Source organism: Bactrocera dorsalis, chromosome 6 (genome assembly GCF_023373825.1).
Source record: "Bactrocera dorsalis isolate Fly_Bdor chromosome 6, ASM2337382v1, whole genome shotgun sequence".
In the NCBI taxonomy this organism is placed as follows: Eukaryota; Metazoa; Arthropoda; class Insecta; order Diptera; family Tephritidae; genus Bactrocera; species Bactrocera dorsalis.
In genome coordinates this window covers 35110856-35134055 of record NC_064308.1, presented here as the reverse complement: position 1 = coordinate 35134055, position 23200 = coordinate 35110856, and the positions used below count along the sequence as shown (strand labels likewise).

The window sequence follows — 23200 nt, the reverse complement described above, 5'->3', positions numbered from 1 at the left end:
CAAAACTGAGACATATAGACCAGAGTAGGCGTAGAAGAGACGTAAATGTCTTATCACTCCCACGAAGTAATACTTCATCAGGTGGTTCCGTGGGAGAGTCTGGAGTTGGGAGCTGGTTAGGTTTAGCGGATTAAAGTTCCGCACTCCGGCTTTTGATGCTTCCCCTTACTTAAAAAACAAAACACTTGCGTGATGCTATTCATTCAGATGGTGATGTTCAGAATATTGGACGTCTGACGATTCTCCCATTATCTTATATCGGAAGCCCACGCCACATGCACGAATACGCTCAAGACGCTATGACGTACGTGCGAAATTATGGAACTCCGGATTTATTTATTACGTTCACATGCAATCTGAGGTGGACGGAAATTGAACGTGAGTTGGAACCGGGCCACAAACCGCAAGGTCGCCATGACATAATCGCCAGAGTATTTCAGCAAAAACTCAAGGTTATGATGGATGTGCTTACTAAGTACCGAGTTTTTGGTGACACACGTTGTTATATGTACTCGGTGTAATGGCAGAAACGTGGACTACCGCATGCTCATATCCTAATTTGGTTGCTGAACAAATTACATTCAAATGAAGTGGATGACATCATATTAGCTGAAATTCCAGATCCAGTCATTGATCCCCATCTACACGACATTAAACACGATATCCGCGACCGTTAGTTGCTGAAACAGTCACAGGGAACAATGGATATTCAGTTTATTGTCGGTGTTCAAAAGAAGATAATGGTCGAGCTATCAAAGTTAAAGTTCAAAATCAAGAGATTGAGATCGGAAATGAATTCCTTGTACCATATTGCCCGCTGCTATTACGAATTTTTGTGCAAGTACGTCACAAAAGGCTGCGACATGGAAAATGCGAATGACGAAATCTGCAACTTACAAATGGGCAGGTACGTCAGTACAAATGAAGCACTGCGGCGATTATTGTCATTTCAAATTCATGAAAGATATCCCACAGTTGTACATTTAGCAGTGCATTTGGAAAATGGCCAAAGAGTTTACTTCACTGAGGCTAATGCGGCACAACGAGCTAAGAGACCACCATCGAAAACATTGACTAGCTTCTTTGCAATGTGTGAAGCAGATCCATTCGCAGCGTAGCTGATGTACGTTGAAATGCCCTAGTATTACACTTGGAAGCAATCAACAAATAAATTACATCGTCAGAAACATGGAACCCCAGTTCCAGATTGGCCACACGTGTTTTCCACTGATACACTAGGTCGCATGTATACTGTTCATACTGAGTAGAAATGATGAATGTTTTTGTTTCAGACTGCTGTTGGTAAATGTACGTGGACCAAAATCATTTGAGCATTTGAAAACTATGAATGGCCACCAAAGCCAAACATATCGAAAAGCATGTCAACTATTGGGTTTGCTGGAGAACGATTCTCATTAAGATTTAACACTTGCGGATTCAATTGTTTCATCAAATGCGTACCAAATACGAACGCTGTTCGCAATTATCATCACCACATGTTTTCCTTCGCAGCCAATTCAGTTATGGGACAAATACACGCTTGCGCATTCAAGCGAATTAACCTGACATTCAAATAACCGACGAAATTTACAATGAAGGATTAATTCTGATTGAGGATCAATGCTTGACTATTGCTAACAAGCTACTGATTAAAATAGGAATGATTGCGCCAAATCGATCGATGCACAATGCATTCAACCAAGAATTAAATCGAAAGCTGCAATACAATGTTGATAAATTGCAGGAATTCGTTCGAAATAATGTGCCGTTGCTGAATGAACAGCAAAAACAAGTATACGAGACATTAATGCAAGCGGTGGACAATAAAACCGGTGATCTATTCTTCCTAGACGCACCTGGAGGAACAGGGAAAACATTTGTCATTTCATTGATTTTGGACACTATTCCATCAAGATGTGACATAGCTTTGGCGTTAGCATCATCTGGAATTGCGGTGACTCTTCTAGATGACGGTCGTACTGCACATTCTGCGCTTAAATTGCCACTCAATTTAATCACAGTTGATACTCCAACATGCAATATTTCCCGATCCTGTGCAATGGGAAAATTGTTGATGCAATGCAAGCTCATTGTTTGGGATGAGTGCACAATGGCACATAAAAAATCACTTGAAGCACTTAACATCACACTGAAGGATCTTCAGCGAAATAACAACATCTTTGGCGGCTTGATGATATTGTTGGCAGACGATTTCAGGCAGACGTTGCCAGTAATTCCCCGTAGAACGCCTGCAGATGAATTGAATGCTTGCCTGAAGGCATCATCTTTATGGAATAACGTAAAAACATTATCACTAACCACTAATATGCGAGTTCAACTACAAAGTGATCAAAGTGCTGCACAATTTTCAAAACAATTGTTAGCTGTTGGAAATGGAAAAGTCCCAGTTGATGCGACATATGGATTAATTACTCTTACCAACGACTTTTGCCGATTTGTAGACTCTCAATTAGCTCTTATTGAAAATGTTTTCCCAAACATTAGTGAGAATTATCAGAATTATGCTTGGTTAAGCCAACGAGCAGTTCTTGCGGCAAAAAATAATGATGTAGATGATGTGTGCTAGTTTATTATATTTTTTATTATTTGTCTTACATATTATAAATTTATGGTAGTTATTAAGAAACTTAAACATATACCATATATATGTATATGCGCGCTCTCATTGTAAACAAGGAGTGGTTGAGTGCTCTCAATTCCCTCTTCAAGTTTGCTCGCGATGATCCCCTCATCTAGCCCTCAAAATGTGCACGCGTGCTTGAACGGTGCAAAATGCCACAGAGGGCTAAATGTCCACCTTTGTCATAGGTGATTTGACATTATGTAAGATAGATTCGAATCTAAAAATAATTTAATTTAATAAGAAAACAGCACATTTTAAAACTTCACAATACCATATTATTGTTCCTATTTTGTTCACATCATATGTGATAAAACTGTTAATGCTGATGATGGCAGTTGTAAAAATTCAGTTTAGTTACAATTTATACGAATATATGCAAGGCAGTTTTATATATCTACATAGTATATTAAAAAGAAAATATACTTGTACCGTAATATATATTTTCTTTAAACATATTGCAGTTCTACTTAATGTAAACGCATATATAAATATATGATTTGTGATATTTTTCAGTTTGCTTATTTTAACAAAATATTCAATTTCAATTGAAGTTTTTTTTTTTTATAATTGTTTTATTGAATTTTAAAGATCTAAGTTGCCTCTGGAAATGTATTAAAATAATAATATGCTTTTTAGAAAGAGAACACATGTTTTCCAAAAAAAAGCATTACCCAGCAGGATATTGGTTCACCGCTAACATTTTTCTTTAAAGAATGCTTCGAAAAAAAATCTATGTGGAATTCTTCGATACCAGGTAATGCATAAAAGTAAGCTATGCGACTAAATTCTACTGTGTTCGCATTTACAGTCAAGTAAATACATGAAAAACGTTACACTACAATAGGGGTATACGATTGCTCTTACAAGATTGCAGATTGCAAAAATACTATACCGAAATATACAAGGGCACGAGAGCACCCATTGCAGAATCTAGTGATATATGAACGGCTGATTCGGTCAATTTATTGTGAATAACTATTATGCATGGCTACTGTGAATTGGCGCACCTTCTGCATACATTTTTAGCAAAAAAAATTGTAACAAATCTTTATAATTTAAATAGAAATTATAAAATCTATTTAAAACTTACCTTCCTTAACAATTTAACAACGTAATAAGTCTTTATGTAAAATTACGGCTAAAACAGGGTTGCAATTATATTTATGCGTGACATTGCACGCAAATACACATGGGTTTTGGTCTGACATATTTTACAGCCATTGCAAATAATTTTCTGCGTGTGTTTGTTGTTGTGCCGGTGCACCAAGAGGAAATGTATGCAATTCTTGCATCGTGGAAGGGTTTTGCAAGAGAATATTATCATTATTTGCTTCTGTTTAGGTGAGCTGCTGTTTTAATTTAAAATTATGTTTATTTTTGTGTTTAAACTTTGAATAAAGAAATAAAAGAATGTTCTCGAAAATGCATAAGAGAATAGTAATTAAATATGAAGAAAGTGAATTTTACGGAATGGCTGAAAACATAAATGTTGAAAGTGATACTGAAGATGATGAGTTGAATTGCTGTTTTGACAATATTGACGCTGAAGTGGAATTTATTGAAAAAAAAGAAAGTTCACAAAAAACGAATTGTGGGACTGTGCGTCATAAAGTCACAAGGATCTGCTTCGATGATTTGTTAAAAATATTGCAGCCGGAGAATATTTCTGTACCATCAACTTCGAAATGAATTTTACGGCAAGCGACATGCATGTTGAGAACTGTTGCCCCAAGAAATAATTTGCACATAGGCCTAGAAAATCAACCAAGGAGTATCGGGATAACGTTGAGTGTCATTGATAAATTTGAAATCGATATCGGTATTGACGCTTTGTACCTTTGTACAAAATCTCAAATGTAAGCTTGTGGCCTATATTGGCAAAATTCCATCCATAAAGAAATACGAAGGAGATGTCGATTGGGATTTTTGAAGGCAAATAGAAACCGACAGACGCTAATAATCATTTACACGATTTTGCTTATGAGCTAAAAACCTTAATGCAATACGGAATGAAAGCCAACGGCAGAAGAATCAAAGTAAAGGTGCGATGTTTTATTTGCGATGCCCCAGCAAGATCATTTATCTGCCAAACAGTGGGTCACAACTCTTTTCAAGGATGCGACTAGTGCAAACAAGTGGGTAAAAAATAAACAATGCAATAACGTACAGTACGCATTCGGAAAGTCTTCGAACTGACGATGACTTTGCTGCAAAAAATAGCGTGGGCCATCATAAAAAAATGGAAAAATCGTGTCTCGATAAAATAGGTGTAGGAAGGTCTCCGCTTTTCCTGTTGAACCAATGCACCTTTTAGACTTTGGAGTTGTAAGAAAAATGCTAAAATGCCTAATTAAATGGGGATATCAGTTGGCAAAGCAACAGAAAAATATGCCGTCGAGAACTTTGATATCGTATGTATCTTATATACCGGACGAATTTGCCCGAAAACCACGAAGCTTAGATGAAATTGTAAGATGGAAAGCAGTACAGTTTGTACTTTATACGGGAATGGTTGCTTTGAAAGACATTGTATCTGACCACATTTATTATCACTTCTCTTTGTTGCACTGTGCATATGCATTGCTTTCGTCACAAAAAACCCATGAAAACAATTTAGAAGAAATAAAACAAATGCTTAATTACTTCGTTCACCTTTTCCCAACTTTTATGGAGAAGAAAAAGTGAGTTATAATGTACATTCCGTGCTGCATTTGGTGGATTTCGTTCAATCGTGCGGTTTTCTGTATTCATTCTCAGCATATGCTTTCGAAAATTTCTTGCAAACCCTAAAGCGATTCGTTAAAAGACCCCGAGAAACGAAAACGAGTTTACGAGATATTCGGCTTTAAAATTCAAAAATTCCCAAAATTCGAACATTTCACCCTGGGTATTCGCTCGACCAGGGTTATCTTTTTAGAGCGCGGCCGTAGGCCGTCAACGAAAAGAGGAGTACCACGCGAAAGTTCTTCAGTCACCCCGATATGATATAAATTTTATAATATTATCATAGATTTTTACTTATTTGTGTTTATTAAATATAAATCACATATTGAAATGGAAAAAGTGTTCACAACTCAATTATAACTTGAAAAATGTTGGAAAATATTTTTTATTATAATAAATATAGAAACAAGAATCACGAAAAAAAACAAACAAAGAAAAATCGTTAAGAATCCTACATATTTGGTGTTTACGAAGTGGCAACGCTCGTTTTCCTCAGAGGTGTAACCTTTGCAACGATGAGTGTGCTAAGAGATTTTCAAATTAATAAATCTAGGTAATATATTACAAAAAAAAGTGAAATGTAAACTAATTTCAATGTTTAGAGTGTATATTTAAATATACCAAGTGAAAAATGATAAAAAATTTAGTAAAATATAGAAAATACCATGTGTTTTTAGTGCATATTTTTGAATCTTTAACCGGAAATATTTATAAAAACATAAGTTATTTTTTCACTGTTTTTGCATATTCCTCCTCTGATGAAGCTTCCCTATCCGCACATACCCATTTATATGGAAATTCGTTTATTTACCTCTCCGCCAAAGTAATCGGATTCGTGCCATTTTCTTGATCTGGAGGATCTCCTCTCTCCGTACATACCTATTTTAACCCCGAAACCGGGAGATGCTATTCTAAATCCCAGCCTATTTTTTAGTTATCACTATTGTCGAAACTAATACTATGGTCGGACCGACAATGAAAACATGTTTTCGTTGGAAAAACTGGTTTTCGCCCTAAAACTCGTGTTTTCGTCCATGTAAAATCTGTCAAACGAAAACACATTGAAAACCAGTTTTCGCTGAAAACTACTTGAAAACTTACATTCCATTCATTATTTGCCGGCCCTAAATTGTCACTTGATGTATGCTTACATTCCATATACAAATACAGCTGTCACTTGATATTGTCATACGAGTATAAGGGGGATTCTCTTGCTCTTGCGAAACCCTTACACGGTGCACGAATTGCAGAATTTTCTTGTTACTGCAACGGCACAACAACAAACACACGCAGAAAATTATTTGCTGTGACTGTAAAATATATCAGACCAAAACCCATGTTTATTTTCGTGCCGTCATGTATCACTAGATTCTGCAATGGGTGCTCTCTTGACCTTGCGTATTTCGGTATAGGCTTTTTGCATTTTGCGTCATCGTGTAATCTTGCAAAGACAAGAGAGTCCCCCTATTGATAGTTGTCAGTGAAAACTCATCGAAAACACACATTGTCGGTCCGAACGACTTAGATTCCACAACCCACAAATGTGTTTTCAAAATGTTTTCATTATTAGACCCTTAAGAACATATCCTCCAAAGGATTTTTAAAAATTAAAATTATTTTAAGAGCTACAGTTACTTTAGTGACGAAGTACCTAGCCCGGTAGGTAGGTAGACTCACTTTTTTAAACGCGCTTTTCTCGAAACTACTTTTTTCCACACGGTACCGGCATTATCTCAAGTTCTATACAACCGATTTGCAAGGTAGTTTTATATATCTACATAGTATATTAAAAAGAAAATATACTTGTACCATAATACATATTTTCTTTAAACATATTGCAGTTCTACTTAGTGTAAACGCATATATAAATATATGATTTGTGATATTTTTCAGTTTGGTTAGTTTAACAAAATATTCAATTTCAATTGAAGTTTTTTTTTATAATTGTTTTATTGAATTTTAAAGATCTAAGTTGCCTCTGGAAATGTATTAAAATAATAATACGATTTTAAGAAAGAGAACACATGTTTTCCAAAAAAAGCATTACCCAGCAGGATATTGGTTCACCGCTAACATTTTTCTTTAAAGAATGCTTCGAAAAAAAATCTATGTGGAATTCTTCGATACCAGGTAATGCATAAAAGTAAGCTATGCGACTAAATTCTACTGTGTTCGCATTTACAGTCAAGTAAATACATGAAAAACGTTACACTACAATAGGGGTATACGATTGCTCTTACAAGATTGCAGATTGCAAAAATACTATACCGAAATATACAAGGGCACGAGAGCACCCATTGCAGAATCTAGTGATATATGAACGGCTGATTCGGTCAATTTATTGTGAATAACTATTATGCATGGCTACTGTGAATTGGCGCACCTCCTGCATACATTTTTAGCAAAAGAAATTGTAACAAATCTTTATAATTTAAATAGAAATTATAAAATCTATTTAAAACTTACCTTCCTTAACAATTTAACAACGTAATAAGTCTTTATGTAAAATTACGGCTAAAACACGGTTGCAATTATATTTATGCGTGACATTGCACGCAAATATACATGGGTTTTGGTCTGACATATTTTACAGCCATTGCAAATAATTTTCTGCGTGTGTTTGTTGTTGTGCCGGTGCACCAAGAGGAAATGTATGCAATTCTTGCATTGTGGAAGGGTTTTGCAAGAGAATATTATCATTATTTGCTTCTGTTTAGGTGAGCTGCTGTTTTAATTTAAAATTTTGTTTATTTTTGTGTTTAAACTTTGAATAAAGAAATAAAAGAATGTTCTCGAAAATGCATAAGAGAATAGTAATTAAATATGAAGAAAGTGAATTTTACGGAATGGCTGAAAACATAAATGTTGAAAGTGATACTGAAGATGATGAGTTGAATTGCTGTTTTGACAATATTGACGCTGAAGTGGAATTTATTGAAAAAAAAAAGAAAGTTCACAAAAAACGAATTGTGGGACTGTGCGTCATAAAGTCACAAGGATCTGCTTCGATGATTTGTTAAAAATATTGCAGCCGGAGAATATTTCTGTACCAGCAACTTCGAAATGAATTTTACGGCAAGCGACCTGCATGTTGAGAACTGTTGCTCCAAGAAATTATTTGCACATAGGCCTAGAAAATCAACCAAGGAGTATCGGGATAACGTTGAGTGTCATTGATAAATTTGAAATCGATATCGGTATTGACGCTTTGTACCTTTGTACAAAATCTCAAATGTAAGCTTGTGGCCTATATTGGCAAAATTGCATCCATAAAGAAATACGAAGGAGATGTTGATTGGGATTTTTGAAGGCAAATAGAAACCGACAGACGTTAACAATTATTTACACGATTTTGCTTATGAGCTAAAAACCTTAATGCAATACGGAATGGAAGCCAACGGCAGAAGAATCAAAGTAAAAGTGCGATGTTTTATTTGCGATGCCCCAGATCATTTATCTGCCAAACAGTGGGTCACAACTCTTTTCAAGGATGCGACTAGTGCAAACAAGTGGGTAAAAAATAAACAATACAATAACGTACAGTACGCATTCGGAAAGTCTTCGAACTGACGATGACTTTGCTGCAAAAAATAGCGTGGGCCATCATAAAAAAATGGAAAAGTCGTGTCTCGATAAAATAGGTGTAGGAAGGTCTCCGCTTTTCCTGTTGAACCAATGCACCTTTTAGACTTTGGAGTTGTAAGAAAAATGCTAAAATGCCTAATTAAATGGGGATATCAGTTGGCAAAGCAACAGAAAAATATGCCGTCGAGAACTTTGATATCGTATGTATCTTATATACCGGACGAATTTGCCCGAAAACCACGAAGCTTAGATGAAATTGTAAGATGGAAAGCAGTACAGTTTGTACTTTATACGGGAATGGTTGCTTTGAAAGACATTGTATCTGACCACATTTATTATCACTTCTCTTTGTTGCACTGTGCATATGCATTGCTTTCGTCACAAAAAACCTATGAAAACAATTTAGAAGAAATAAAACAAATGCTTAATTACTTCGTTCACCTTTTCCCAACTTTTATGGGGAAGAAAAAGTGAGTTACAATGTACATTCCGTGCTGCATTTGGTGGATTTCGTTCAATCGTGCGGTTTTCTGTATTCATTCTCAGCATATGCTTTCGAAAATTTCTTGCAAACCCTAAAGCGATTCGTTAAAAAACCCTGAGAAACGAAAACGAGTTTACGAGATATTCGGCTTTAAAATTCAAAAATTCCCAAAATTCGAACATTTCACCCTGGGTATTCGCTCGACCAGGGTTATCTTTTTAGAGCGCGGCCGTAGGCCGTCAACGAAAAGAGGAGTACCACGAGAAAGTTCTTCAGTCACCCCGATATGATATAAATTTTATAATATTATCATAGATTTTTACTTATTTGTGTTTATTAAATATAAATCACATATTGAAATGGAAAAAGTGTTCACAACTCAATTATAACTTGAAAAATGTTGGAAAATATTTTTTATTATAATAAATATAGAAACAAGAATCACGAAAAAAAACAAACAAAGAAAATTCGTTAAGAATCCTACATATTTGGTGTTTACGAAGTGGCAACGCTCGTTTTCCTCAGAGGTGTAACCTTTGCAACGATGAGTGTGCTAAGAGATTTTCAAATTAATAAATCTAGGTAATATATTACAAAAAAAAGTGAAATGCAAACTAATTTCAATGTTTAGAGTGTATATTTAAATATACCAAGTGAAAAATGATAAAAAATTTAGTAAAATATAGAAAATACCATGTGTTTTTAGTGCATATTTTTGAATCTTTAACCGGAAATATTTATAAAAACATAAGTTATTTTTTCACTGTTTTTGCATATTCCTCCTCTGATGAAGCTTCCCTATCCGCACATACCCATTTATATGGAAATTCGTTTATTTACCTCTCCGCCAAAGTAATCGGATTCGTGCCATTTCTGATCTGGAGGATCTCCTCTCTCCGTACATACCTATTTTAACCCCGAAACCGGGAGATGCTATTCTAAATCCCAGCCTATTTTTTAGTTATCACTATTGTCGAAACTAATACTATGGTCGGACCGACAATGAAAACATGTTTTCGTTGGAAAAACTGGTTTTCGCCCTAAAACTCGTGTTTTCGTCCATGTAAAATCTGTCAAACGAAAACACATTGAAAACCAGTTTTCGCTGAAAACTACTTGAAAACTTACATTCCATTCATTATTTGCCGGCCCTTAATTGTCACTTGATGTATGCTTACATTCCATATACAAATACAGCTGTCACTTGATATTGTCATACGAGTATAAGGGGGATTCTCTTGCTCTTGCGAAACCCTTACACGGTGCACGAATTGCAGAATTTTCTTGTTACTGCAACGGCACAACAACAAACACACGCAGAAAATTATTTGCTGTGACTGTAAAATATATCAGACCAAAACCCATGTTTATTTTCGTGCCGTCATGTATCACTAGATTCTGCAATGGGTGCTCTCTTGACCTTGCGTATTTCGGTATAGGCTTTTTGCATTTTGCGTCATCGTGCAATCTTGCAAAGACAAGAGAGTCCCCCTATTGATAGTTGTCAGTGAAAACTCATCGAAAACACACATTGTCGGTCCGAACGACTTAGATTCCACAACCCACAAATGTGTTTTCAAAATGTTTTCATTATTAGACCCTTAAGAACATATCCTCCAAAGGATTTTTAAAAATTAAAATTATTTTAAGAGCTACAGTTACTTTAGTGACGAAGTACCTAGCCCGGTAGGTAGGTAGACTCACTTTTTTAAACGCGCTTTTCTCGAAACTACTTTTTTCCACACGGTACCGGCATTATCTCAAGTTCTATACAACCGATTTCCTTGAATTTTTGTGTGAACCTTCTTTATATAATCCTTTATCTTTATATAATCCTTAACACTTTGTTTCTAAAATTTAAAAAAAAATTCAGGAATTTCAAAAAAAAGCATAAAAATTATTTTTATTTTCAGGCAGTCGCTATATTTCAAAAATATTTTCGTGTTCCCTGAGGTAGGGACTATAACAGCATCCTTACTGATTAAGAATTTCTTTTGCTTTTTTTTCAGACCACCAGGAGGGTCAGCATCAATGTCACCAGGATGCGCCATTCTTTTACACCTGTCTCTCCCCCCCTCTAATTATTTTAAGTTTTAATACTTTTTTGTAAAATCTTTTTTTTGTATTCTTAAGATATCAATAAAAACACCATAAAAAATGGTTAGTAAAAACATTTTTGGTTTTTTTTTTTAAATAAAATTCAAAAAACTGCCCAAAATTTGATTTCTAGAGTAGATTACCCCCTTAAAGTGGCCACACACGGCATACGACTTGTGTTTAAAAAGGATCGCGAATTTTGAATTTTCGCGGGTTACGTATATTCGAATTTCGAATTTTTTGTGGCGTTATGTTGGTAGTCATGTCTCTCACTTATGCCGAAAAGCTCGGCCATTTTGAATGTTCATTTAATTGTTGACAGCTGCTTTGCTTGCACGTGTTTTGGATCGTCTTCGATTTTTACCTATCAAAAAAATTGGACCACGATAACGCCCCTGCTCATACATCGTTGCTTGCGCGCGACTTTTTGGCCAAAAACAACACACTTATAATGCCGCAGCCACCGTATTTTCCAGATCTGGCCCCCTGTGACTTTTTCTTGTTCCCTAAACTGAAGAGGCCCATGAAAGGACGACGTTACACTTCTCTTGACGAGATAAAGACGGCATCGAAGGAGGAGCTGAAGAAAATAAAAAAATTATTTTTGAAGTGCTTCGAAGATTGGAAAAACCGTTGGCACAAGTGTATAAATAAATAATTTTTGAAAAAAAAAACACAAAATTCGCGATACTTTTTGAACACATCTCGTACATACATGCGTGTTGTACCGGTATGTGGGCGATTGCGTTTTACTCGTGCATGGGCATATGCGCATACCAATTCATGTTGACGAAAATGTTTGAGTTTTTACAATCGGTGTGACCGTATGTATGTCGTGTATGGCGCTGTGTGCACGCAAAATATCTTTTTTCTTTTTCGTCGAAAAGGAAAGATCGCGGACGAAAAATTTTCCGTTTGCTTGTCGCACATATTCACTGTTTGAAGAACGAATGCAAACTAGATTTGTATGTTGCATGTTTTGAGCTCTTGAACTGTTTAAAGTTTTTTATGGATGAAAAATTTATATGGAAAATAAAAACAAGGAGAAATATGCTTTTTCCCGCAAATACATATATGTATTTCTTGTAAATAAGCTTTTATATTTTCGAACTATAATAAACATAGCATACTTTTTATATACCAATTAAAATAATAAATTTGATATAAGCAATGATATTTTGATTTATGGTTATATAAGTTTATTAAATTTAAGACTTCGCTCATTCGCCAATCCATTTTGTATAATTTTTCCTCAAATTAACAATGTTGTGCTAATATTATTTTTTTGGAAAAATGTTACTTTGAAAATGAACTTTATTTCTATAATTTAACACAACTGTCTTAATGCTCGCTCTACTAAATTTAATAAATATTTTGAAATGAAATAAAACTGTCGGTACAAGTATGTGTGAATGGGATGTGTTGCCTCTTCGAAATTTTCTTAGAAATGAAAACTGAGCTGTCAAACTACCGCGGTTCAAGATCGCTAATAAAAATTCAAAACAATGGAAATTAAAGAAAATGCGAAATTTATAAATATTTCATAAAACGTTTTGCATAGTAGAATTATTATTTTAATTGCAAATGATTAAAACCATAAATTAATTGAGAACTAACAGGGTTAATTCAACTTATTAAGTATTGAAAGATCAAAATTTATTAGTTTTAATATACCATAAACTCATTAAAAAGGATCCAAGTAGTTTCGCCATATATTAAAATTCCAATATATAATAATTTACAATCGTAATAAATATTGACTGTTTTAATTTTTTTTTTTATATATGACGACATTGACATAGTTCAGCGAATTAAAAGACAACGGCTACGCTGGCTAGGTCATGTTGTCCGAATGGACGAAAACACTCCAGCTCTGAAAGTATTCGACGCAGTACCCGCCGGGGGAAGCAGATGAAGAGGAAGACCTCCACTCCGTTAGAAGGACCAAGTGGAGAAGGACCTGACTTCGCTTAGAATATCCAATTGGCGCCACGTAGCGAAAAGCAGAAACGACTGGCGCGCTGTTTTAACTCGGCTACAATCGCGTGAGCGGTGTCTACGCCAATTAAAAAGAAAAAGTTTTAATTGAAATGCTTAAAAATTTTTCTCGATCTGGCCATAAAGAAAAATGTTATAAGAAACGCTTATTTTGAGGCGGTCTCACACTGGAATAAGTTTGGCATCTCATTATCCCTGGAAAAGGCGTCGGATAGGTAGGCTCGAGTTTCTGCAAATTAACACATTAAACTAAATACTAATTTTTTGAAAAAACGTATTAATTTATTTTGAGAATGTACTTCATTTTTATAATTTAACACAACCGTCTTAATACTCACTCTACTTAATTTAATACCATGTTCAGACCGACACTTAATCACACGTTTTCGGCTGTTGAGTGGTTTATCCCACTAATTTTATAAATTTATCAAGATTTCGCCATACAAAAATGAAAGTTATAAATCACTTCATTGAAATGATTTGAAACTGATCCACGCTAAGTATCTCTGTGCGATTTTGACTTTGCGCCATCTACTTGTCAGTAATGGAAGGCTGTAACATTATTACAGCTGATTTAGACACTACAAAAGGAAAAAAATGTAAACAAACAATTTTTTTTTAAGTAATGAATCTAATTTCTCCTGAAAATCGACTTAAAAAATGAAAAAACGCATTCATTTTTCTATTATATGGAAAATATTTAAAAAAGAGATGGCTTTTATTTCAAAATACTATATTACAATCTTTTCTTTTGATAAATGTTATGCGATGTGAATCTGTTTTATGATCTTTCTAACGGCAGTGAGAATGGCCTGATTAGTGAATGTAATTAAATGTAATCTAATCCCTTTAAATTTTCGGTCTGAACATGGTATAATATTACCGAAATGAAACTGCCGTCGGTGTATGTGTAAATGGGAAGTGTTATCTTCAAAACTTTCATAGAAATGAAAACTGATCTGTCAAACCGCTGAAGGAATAGTTCATTGCTTTCAATACTTCTCCTTTACTGGCGTAGACACCGCTTACGCGATTATAGCCGAGTTAACAACAGCGCGCCAGTCGTTTCTTCTCTTCGCTACGTGGCGCCAATTGGATATTCCAACCGAAGCCAGGTTCTTCTCCACTTGGTCCTTCCAACGGAGTGGAGGTCTTCCTCTTCCTCTGCTCCCCGCGGCGGGTACTGCGTCGAATACTTTCAGAGCTGGAGTGTTTTCATCCATCCGGACAACATGACCTAGCCAGCGTAGCCGATGTCTTTTAATTCACTGAACTATGTCAATGTCGTCGTGTATCTCGTACAGCTCATCGTTCCATCGAATGCGATATTCGCCGTGGCCAACGCGCAAAGGACGCGCAGTCGACTCATCGGTTGTTGTCATCGTCCAAAACTCTTCACCATATAGTAGGACGGGAATTATGAGCGACTTATAGAGTTTGGCTTTTGTTCGTCGAGAGAGGACTTTACTTTTCAATTGCCTACTCAGTCCGAAGTAGCACGTGTTGCCAAGAGTAATCCTGCGTTTGATTTCCAGGCTGACATTGTTGGTGGTGTTAATGCTGGTTCCTTAATAGACGAAATTATCTACAACTTCAAAGTTATAACTGTCAACAGTGACGTGAGAGTCAAGTCGCGAGTGCAACGACTGTACGTTTGATGACAGGAGATATTTCGTCTTGCCCTCGTTCACTGCCAGACCCATTTGCGTTGCTTCCTTGTTCAGTCTGGAGAAAGCAGAACTAACGGCGCGGGTGTTGAGACCGATGATATCAATATCATCGGCATACGCCAGCAGTTGTACACTCTTATAAAAGATTGTACCTGCTCGATTCAGTTCTGCAGCTCGAATAATTTTCTCCAACAGCAGATTGAAAAAGTCGCACGATTGGGAGTCGCCTTGTCTGAAACCTCGTTTGGTATCGAACGGCTCGGAGAGGTCCTTCCCGATCCGGATGGAACTTTTCGTGTTGCTCAACATCAGTTTACACAGCCGTATTAGTTTTGCGGGGATACCAAATTCAGACATCGCGGAATAAAGGCAGCTCCTTTTCGTGCTGTCGAAAGCAGCTTTGAAATCGACGAATAGGTGGTGAGTGTCGATTCTCCTTTGACGGGTCTTTTCCAAGATTTGGCGCATGGTGAATATCTGGTTGGTTGTTAATTTACCGGGTCTGAAGCCACACTGAAAAGGTCCAATCAGTTTGTTGACGGTGGGCTTTAATCTTTCACACAATACGCTCTACAGAACCTTATATGCGATGTTGAGGAGGCTAATCCCATGGTAGTTGGCGCAGATTGTGGGGTCTCCTTTTTTATGGATTGGGCATAGCGCACTTAAATTCCAATCGTTGGGCATGCTTTCATCCGACCATATTTTTCAAAGAAGCTGATGCATGCTCCTTATCAGCTCTTCGCCGCCGTGTTTGAATAGCTCGGCCGGCAATCCATCGGCCCCTGCCGCTTTGTTGCTTTTCAGGCGAGCAATTGCTATTCGAACTTCTTCATGGTCGGGCAATAGAACGTCTGCTCCATCGTCATCGATTGAGGAATCGGGTTCGCCTTCTCCTTGTGTTATGTGTTCACTGCCATTCAGAAGGCTGGAGAAGTGTTCCCTCCATAATCTAAGTATGCTCTGGGCATCGGTGGATAGATCACCTTGGGGGTTCTACAGGAATATGCTCCGGTCTTGAAACCTTCTGTAAGCCGCCGCATCTTTTCGTAGAATTTTCGAGCATTACCCCTGTCAGCCAGCTTATCAAGCTCTTCGTACTCACGCATTTCGGCCTCTTTCTTTTTCTGTTTTCTGTCTACAAATGCGTCTCGCTTCCCTCTTCAACTCTCGGTATCTACCCCATTCCGCACGTGTTGTGGTCGATCGTAACGTTGCGAGGTAGGCAGCCTGTTTTCTCTCCGCTGCGACACGGCACCCCTCGTCGTACCAGCTGTTCTTTTGCACTTTCCGAAAACCAATGGTTTCGGTTACAGCTGTACGTACGCGGTTTGAAATGCCGTCCCACAGTTCCCTTATACCGAGTTGTTGACGAGTGCTCTCAGAGAGCAAGAGTGCAAGCCGAGTAGAAAATCGCTCGGCTGTCTGTAGTGCAGCTTCTCGACGTCGAACCTTCCTTGTGTTTGTTGGCGTGCGTTTTTTGCCGCACAGAGGCGGGTGCGCATTTTGGCTGCAACAATATAGTGGTCCCGGTCGAAGTTAGGACCTCGGAGCGTATGCACGTCTAGAACACTGGAGACGTGTCTTCCGTCTATCAAAACGGCTCGATCTAGTTGGTGGGTTTTCGATCCGGAGACAGCCAGGTAGCTTAGTGAATTTTTTTATTCTAGAATCCGAGCTAAAGTGAGACGGCGAAATATTCCCTATTTAGGGTTGTGCGCTGGGTTTGGGACCCGTCAGGTAAAAAAACACCCGCAATGAAAACAAACAATCAGCCTCGGATGAGAGACCCCCCTTTTGATGACGACCATGGCAAACGAAATAAGGACTACGAATTGAGGGTATGCACCTGGAATGTCCGGTCCCTTAATTGGAAAGGTGCTGGTTGATGTCCTCGTGAAAATAAAGGCTGACATCACCGCAGTCCAAGAAATGCGATGGATGGGACAAGGGCAGAGACGAGTAGGTCCTTATGACATTTACTACGGTGGCCATATAAAGGAGCGCAAGTTTGGTGTTGGATTCGTGGTGGGAAAGAGACTCCGTCGCCGAGTACTGTCATTCACTCCTATGAATGAACGTCTAGCCACAATCCGCATCAAAGCGAGGTTCTTCAACATATCGCTGATCGCCCACGCCCCGACAGAAGAGAAGGACGATGTGACCAAAGATGCCGCTACGATGTCAAAATCGTGCTTGGCGACTTTAACGCCAGGGTGGGCAAAGAAGGTATCTTTGGCACTACGGTCGGTAAATTCAGCCTCCACGAGGAAACATCCCCAAATGGGTAGCGGCTGATCGACTTCGCCGGGGCCGGAAATATGGTTATCTGTAGTACTAGATTCCAGTATAAGAAGATACATCAAGCTACCTGGCTGTCTCCGGATCGAAAAACCACCACCCAGATCGATCATGTTGTGATAGACGGAAGACGCGTCCCCAGTGTTTTAGATGTGCGTGCGCTGCGAGGTCCTAACATCGACTCGGACCACTATATTGTTGCAGCCAATATTCGCACCCGCCTCTGTGCAGCAAAAAACGCACGCCAACAAACACAAGGAAGGTTCGACGTCGAGAAGCTGCAATCACAATTGTCAGCCAAACGATTTTCTACTCGGCTTGCACTCCTGCTCTCTGAGAACACTCGTCAACAACTCGGTATAAGGGAACTGTGGGACGGCATTTCAAACTCCTTACGTACAGCTGTAACCGAAACCATTGGTTTTCGGAAAGTGCAAAAGAACAGCTGGTACGACGAGGAGTGCCGTGTCGCAGCGGAGAGAAAACAGCCACCGTTGCCCAGAGTATACTTAAATTATGGAGGGAACACTTCTCCACCCTGCTGAATGGCAGTGAACGCACCACTCCAGGAGAAGGCGAACCCGATACGTCAATTGATGACGATGGAGCAGACGTTCCATTGCCCGACCATGAAGAAGTTCAAATAGCAATTGCCCGCCTAAAAAACAACTAAGCGGCGGGGGCCGATGGATTGCCGGTCGAGCTAATGAAACACGGCGGCGAAGAGCTGATAAGGTGCATGCATCAGCTTCTTTGCAAAATATGGTCGGACGAAAGTATGCCAAACGATTGGAATTTAAGTGTGCTATGCCTAATCCATAAAAATCGAGATATTCACCATGAGCCAAATCTTGGAAAAGACCCGTGAAAGGAGAATCGACATACACCACCTCTTCGTCGATTTCAAAGCTGCTTTCGACAGCACGAAAAGGAGCTGCCTTTATGCCGCGATGTCTGAATTTGGTATCCCCTCAAAACTAATACGGCTGTGTAAACTGACGTTGAGCAGCACCAAAAGCTCCGTCAGGATCGGATCCAACGTCACTGTTGACAGTCATAACTTTGAAGTTGTAGATAATTTCGTCTATTTAGGAACCAGCATTAACACCACCAGCAATGTTAGCCTGGAAATCCTACGCAGGATTACTCTTGCCAACAGGTGCTACTTCGGACTGAGTAGGCAATTGAAAAGTAAAGACCTCTCTCGACGAACAAGAGCCAAACTCTATAAGTCGCTCATAATTCCCGTCCTGCTACATGGTGCAGAGGCTTGGACGATGACAACAACCGATGAGTCGACGTTGCGAGTTTTCGAGAGAAAAGTTCTGCGAAAGATTTATGGTCCTTTGCGCGTTGGCCACGGCGAATATCGCATTCGATGGAACGATGAGCTGTACGAGATATACGACGACATTGACATAGTTCAGCGAATTAAAAGACAGCGGCTACGCTGGCTAGGTCATGTTGTCCGGATGTACGAGAGGACCAAGTGGAGAAGGACCTGACTTCGCTTGGAATATCCAATTGGCGCCACGTAGCGAAGAGAAGAAACGACTGGCGCGCTGTTGTTGACTAGGTTATAATCGCGTAAGCGGTGTCTACGCCAGTAAAGAAGAAGAAGAAGAAGAATCTTGTACCACAGTTAACCATATTTCGGGCCCCGGCGAAGTCGATCAGCCTCAACCCATTTGAAGATGTTTCGTCGTGGAGGCTGAATTTACTGACCGTAGTGCCAAAGATACCTTCTTTGTGCACCCTGGCGTTAAAGTCGCCAAGCACGCTTGTGACATGGTGGCGGGGGCAGCTCTCATAGGCGCTCTCTAAGCGCTCATAGAAGGCATATTTGGTCACATCGTACTTCTATTTCTTCGGGGCGTGGGCGCAAAGGTGCAAATCAGCGGGTCCCAACCCCAGCGCACAACCCTGCGGAGTGGATGTTTCGCCTTCTCACCTTAGCTCTCCTTCAAACGGATGTCCTTAAGCAACCCAGGGGATACTTGGTCAAAGACCGGAAGTCATGAGCTGCTTGAGTCATATGTAAAAGAATCGTTTCTGGCCACTCCCAAGGGAATGGCGATCAGAGAACTTTCTTCACTTGCGTGAACTTCTACACATGACTCCATCCTCTACTTAATACTATTGTAATCAAATTTAAAGGTGAAATAATTTATACTTCGCGTGTTTTTCGAATTGATCAATTTTTTTCTGTAAATTAGTGGTATCGTTAGTGGCATCTATGATAAATTTCACATCAATATATTCACTAGTATTTGAGATACGCGTCGTTTTGTAAGGCTTTAAAAGTGAATTCTTCGATTTTTACTATGTCTGTGTTTATTGAACAAAGAAGTGCGATAATGCATCATCTCATACTTCATTGGTTATTGGTGATCATTTCGCGACATTTTCAATTAATATCGTGTCGTTACCATCGCATTCGCCTGAGTTACCTTCGTGTAACTTCTGGCTATTCAGCAAATTCACATGGCCACTCCGAGGACACCGTTTTGACTTAATTGAGGATATAAAAGCTAAATTCAAGAAGGCTCTGATGGTCATCACGACGGAAGATTTTTCCAAGTGCTATGATGTCTGGAAAATTCGTTAGCTTAAGTGTATTGCAGCGGGAGGGGATTACTTTGAGGTAGATGAAATGGACAAAATTCACCTTTCAATTTTATCACAGTTTTATATGGCATACAAATTAGTATACCATATATTGAATTCCAAAAGCAATATATGGAATACTAATTAGTATGCCATATATCGAAAGCAATAGGGTGTTACTTCAGCAGTTTGACAGCGCAGTTTTCATTTCTATGAAAATTTCGGAGAGGCAACATTCCCCATTTACACACATACAGACGGTATTTTCATTTCGGTAATATTAAATCAGTAGCGCGGGTATTAAGACGGCTGTGTTAAATAATAATAATAATAAAGTACATTTTCAAAATAACACTTTTCCAAAAAATTAATATTTAGTTTAATATTGTTAATTTACAGAATAATTATGCAAAATGGGTTGAGAATTAACGAAGTCTTAAATTAAACTTGTACAAGCATAAATCAAAATACCATTGCTCATATCAAATTTATTATTTTAATTGGTATATAGTAAAATTTAAGCTATAATTATCATAGTCCGAAAATATAAAATCTTTTTTTACAAGAAATACTTTTGTAGAAAAAAGTATGATTCTCCTCTTTTTTATTTTCCATATAAATATTTTTCATTCATATAAAACTTTAAACAGTTCAAAAGCTCAAAACATGCGCTACATACAGATTTGGCAATGACAATAGCAATAAATTCGACAGTTAGTATGCCATAAATTTTTGCTGGTCGAGATGCCCCGTTATGTACACTAAATATTGTAATATAAATTTACAAATAACATGGAGTCCAATCGGATTTTCTTATTGAGCTGCACTCTTTTATATGCGACGCATTTGTTCTTGCTTGTCCACTTTTGGTATAGTGCCTTGTATTTCACACTGAACCTTACCCAAATCTACCAGGATATGTCGAATTTTTGCGTGGTATTCGTAGAATCTATGATGTTTTAATAACGCTATTAACTGCATCCTTAAGCCTTTTCTTATTGAAGTAGCCTATGAATCTGTTACTGGCAGATTTGAGTTAAGTTGAGTTGTTTGACGGCTTCTGAGAGGGGTTACATGAAGCTTGGTTGTAAATTTGCAATTGTACAATAACTGCCAGTGCAAGTTAAAAGGTTTACCAAGAAAATATTTGTGGCTGCATGAAATACATATGTATATCAAATATGTACATATGTATATTTAAAGCTTCTTCCTTCAATTATTCCATTCTTCTTTTCTGATTGTATTAAGACGGTTGTGTTAAATTATAGAAATAAAGTACGAAATAATAACTACATTTTCAAAATCATTTACAATATTTTTCCAAAAATACTATTATTTATTATAGTTAAATGTTTTTAAATTGCAGGAAAAATATCAAATGGATTGGTGAGGGAACGAAGTCTTAAGTTTAATCAAAATATCATTGATCATATAAAATTAATTAAGCTTATATTAATTGCTATAAATAATTATGCTACAATTATTTAAGTCTTAAAGTATGTATGTATGTATAAATTTTTTTTTCAAGAAATGCATACGTAGAAAAAAGTTTATTTCTACTTTTTCATTTTCCACATAAATTTGTTCACTTTTATTAAAATGTAAACAGTTCAAGAGCTCAAAACATGCGCTATGATAGCTCGAATCCACCTATGCGACGCTTTGACGTTTCGTAATTGGAATGACTGGAACAGCCAGATTGAAATTCTTCCAAAAATATATATATGTTAACAGAACAATTTGTTGCCGCCCTTTAATATCGCTAATAAAAAATGTAGAACAGTGGAAGTTAAAGAAAAGGCGAAATGATGCGAAAGCTTCTACAATGAACGACGAAAGATTCGTGGAGAAAATAGTGATTTGGGAAGTGCTCTACAACAAGGCCCGCATAAGCTACCGCCTGTCCAGTAAAAAGAAGGCTGTCTGGGTAAGAGCGACAAAGGAGCTAAGTGCTACGGGTGAGTAATTATTTTTATTATTATTTATTTGATTAGTCAATTTACCTAGCAAATAATCACGGATGCCTCCGTACCGTGTTCAAGGGTTCAAAATATTATAGCTTAATTTGAAGCTTTGCCTTTTTATTGTGTGTATTTTATAGGAGACCAATGTGCACAGAGGTGGTAGACTCTGCGAGAAAGATACAGCAGAGAAGTTGGGAAAATGGGGAACTACATGGGAGTGCGGCGGGTTATACCAAAACAGGGCCACTGTTCGAGAGTTTGAGCCTTTTAAAGCTATACATACAGCCCAGACCGTAAGTTCATTATTTTTGTTTTAACATTTTATACATTTTTAATAATTACTTTAATTTTGCAGAAACCGCTTCACCACGAATATTTAAGATCATGATATGCCGAAGTCGTCGCTGTCAGAGCCGATAAATTCAGACAATACACAAAGTATTTTATCATCTCCTTCGGAGTTATCGACTTCAACTCCAATCCGGAAAAGGGCCAAGCGACCCAACAGCGACGAGGACAGCTGCTACAAAGAATCTTGCGAACTTTATAAGATCACGTGTGCTGAGGGGAGGAAGAACAACGAGACTGTGAAGGCGTTTGGCATAATGTTAACATCTATAATGAACGATATGATCGAGATAAAGCAATTAAAAGCTATCCAGGTTTTATCAAATGCGTTATTAGCTATAAAATCGGATATTGAATAAATTGTTTTTTAATTTCTAAATCATTTGTTCCTTTATATACCATGTACCCCATTTTGAAACAATAATAATCAGAATGTTGAAGAAAAGGTTATACCTAGACATTAAAAACAACAATATTTCTCATTTTGAATTCATAGTAAAGAGAATGTTTATAGAACAAACAAGAATAAGTTTTTGTTTTATAATTTTTAAATTTTGTATGTCTTTTATTTTTATGTGGTTATATTGGTTGGCTAAATGTGCACCTGACCCCCCTCTTAATATAATATTTCTACACCCCACACATACACACCATACTCAACACATCATCATTTCATCACAAACACACCAACTCAACGCATTTTGTGAAAGTAGTCAGTGAAAGTAGACGTGCTTTTTAGTGGTCTAGAATATTTGCAAGAATTTGTAGTTTTTTAAAG

The 23200-nt window shown here is 37.6% G+C and overlaps 1 long non-coding RNA gene across 1 annotated transcript; it reads left to right on the top strand.

Moving 5' to 3' along the window:
- The first annotated feature begins 20903 nt into the window (after positions 1 to 20903).
- Positions 20904 to 22922, top strand: LOC115066009 (uncharacterized). The gene is made up of 3 exons (XR_007423382.1): positions 20904 to 22068; positions 22212 to 22367; positions 22430 to 22922. It is a non-coding gene; the product is annotated as an uncharacterized LOC115066009 (long non-coding RNA).
- The last annotated feature ends 278 nt before the right edge of the window (positions 22923 to 23200 follow it).